This window comes from Pteropus vampyrus, unplaced genomic scaffold, assembly GCF_000151845.1.
Source record: "Pteropus vampyrus isolate Shadow unplaced genomic scaffold, Pvam_2.0 Scaffold24, whole genome shotgun sequence".
NCBI classification, from domain to species: domain Eukaryota; kingdom Metazoa; phylum Chordata; class Mammalia; order Chiroptera; family Pteropodidae; genus Pteropus; species Pteropus vampyrus.
This window is the reverse complement of record NW_011888805.1, coordinates 296,041-298,501: the sequence shown is the minus strand read 5'-3', so window position 1 is coordinate 298,501 and position 2,461 is coordinate 296,041. Positions and strand designations below refer to the sequence as shown.

Sequence of the window (2,461 nt, the reverse complement as noted above, 5' to 3'; positions counted from 1 at the left end):
GTTCTCAAAGTGTGGTCCAGGAAAACTTGTGTGTGTGTTGGGAAGGGGACCCAAGACAATCTCAAGGTAAAAACTATTCTCACAATAATGCTAAGGTGTAATTCGCTTTTTTTCACTCTCATCCTCTCATGGAGTACTGTGAAGTATTCCAGAGATTGCGTGTCATGTGATATTGCAACAGTCTGAAAGCAGAAGCAGATATATGAGATTCCAGTTGTCTTCTATTAGGCCAAATATTGAAGAGATTTGCAAAAATGTAAATCAGTGCCAGCCTTCTTACGAAATTTTTGGTTTGGGAAAGTAGAGTTATTTTTCATAAAAATGCCATTTACAGTAATGTAATTGGTTTATTATTATTTTGAAACATGAATATTTTATAATATCTTAATTTTAGTTTCTCATAAGATCCATATCAATAGATATAACTCCTATAAACAAAAGCTCTTTGGGGTCCTTAATATTTTTTAATAGTGAAAGGAGGTTCTGAAACTAAAACGGTTTTATTGCGATCCAGAGCTTTCCAATAAGTATTTCCACATAGATGGTTCCAGGGAGGTGGCCTATAGATGTGTCACCCAGGGCCCCAGGACAGAGGCCCCATGTCTTTCCCTCCCTCGGTGTGGCCCTTCTCACCCCCATCTCCTACTGCCACCTGCCCCACCCAAGACTCAGTCCCGCCTTCTTCATCCTATACCCAGGGCATGGCAAGAGGCTCCGAAGGAATCCTCTTCCTCAATCCCGCTTGGCCCAGGCCCCGTTTGTAGCCATCATGATATTTCTAAAGCAAGTCTGACCATGTCACCCCCTGCTTAGAAATATTTTCTGACCCTATGTCAACTACAACAAAGGCACCAAGTTCTTGAGCAGGCTGCCGAGCTGTCGTGATGCAGTGCTGAACCCTGTCCGCCTCACCACCCACCACTGCCCACCCAGCTCTTTCTCTAGAGCCACGATGACTCTCTCACTGCTCCCCAAGCATTCCAGAATATTCTTATCACCGTACTGCATATGCTTTCCTCTCTACCTGGAATGCTCTTTGGTTTGACAAACTTCAAGATTCATCTCAAGTGTCACTCAAAGCAGTCATCCCTAACTTCACAGACAGAATGAGGGGCTCGGTCATCTCATCTACCAGGCACTTTGCTCACACCTATTATGACACTTTGGTCTGTCATTTGGCTATTTCGAACTGTGAACTGCATTCTGACCTATTTGCCTCAGAATCACCAGCACCTGGCATAGCGCCTAGTAGATCTGAGGGGGTTAATAGATTTTTCTTTAATAAATGTCCAAAACTAAAATTATCTTCCTTCCTCAAATAATGTTTTTCTTGGGCTCCAAATCTCATTGAATGGCATCCCACAGAGGTCCAAAGAAGAAATCTCAAACTCACCTTTGACTCTTCCTTTTCCCTCACTTATCCATCTAATTGTCCATTAATTCTCCTTCCTGGATATTTTCCATAATCATCCTCTTCTTTACACTCACAGCACCACCACCCTAGTTTGTCCATTCATTCATTCATTCATTCATTCATGTAACAAACACTTACTGATCACCTACTAGGTACCAGGCACTGTGCAGGGACCTCATTCTATAAAAATAAAATAATACACAGTCTAATTTTAATTCATTCATACCCTAGTCAGGAAAACAGAAAAAAAAATGTAAATATTAAGCCATAAATCATGATAATAAGTACGATACTTTCAATTAGGAAAAAGTATTTTCAAAACGCAGGTGAGAAATGACTTCTCTTTCTTTGAGAGGAAAGACGAAGCCAGAAAGGCTCCCCCCAGAAGCAGACGACAATGAGAGAGCCGGCTCTTCTCTGTCAGAAAAGGGCCACGTCATCTCTCCCAGAGCCCCTGAGAGAGCCTCCTCACTGCGCTCCCACCGACAACAATTTTAATAAAGTCAGTCCACCGATCAGAGACTTCATATCTACTCCCAAACTTCCATGTTCCTCTGTCCTTCACAGAGTAAATGCCAAAACTCTTCAAGGTGAAAGTCAAAGTCCTTCACAATCAGCCTGGCTCACTCTCCAATCTCGCTGGTCATGTACTTCTAGTCCAGCCTCACCTTCTACGTACTGCTTGACTAGTGACTAGTCCTGTCTCGGGACAGTTGTTCTCTTGGTCCAGTTTTGTTCCAATCTCCATGGAGGGAGAGGACACTCACCCAGCCTGGCAGGCCATGCTCGCACCAGGGGTCACTCAGTGTCCCTCAAAGGCCCGTAACCTCTCAGACCTGCACTCGGCCCGGCCCGTTCCTTCTTCCTGGTGCACCTGCCCCACCTCCACCACTGCCACACCCTCCCGGAACCCTTCCCAGCACACTGAGCCCCAGCCACGCTCCTGTCTCCACCCCTCCCTGCTAACGCATGCACTGTAGCACTTATTTTGGTTTGGAAGAAAGAGAGAAGGCACGAGAGAAAGAAAAGACGGAGGGAACTAAAGTC

At 44.7% G+C, this 2,461-nt stretch overlaps 1 protein-coding gene across 1 annotated transcript in view; it reads right to left on the bottom strand.

Annotated features, from left to right (window-relative positions):
* ZC3H12D (zinc finger CCCH-type containing 12D) overlaps positions 1 to 2,461 on the bottom strand; it is a 23,874-nt gene that overhangs the window by 18,270 nt on the left and 3,143 nt on the right. The gene's annotated exons all lie outside the window — the stretch shown is intronic.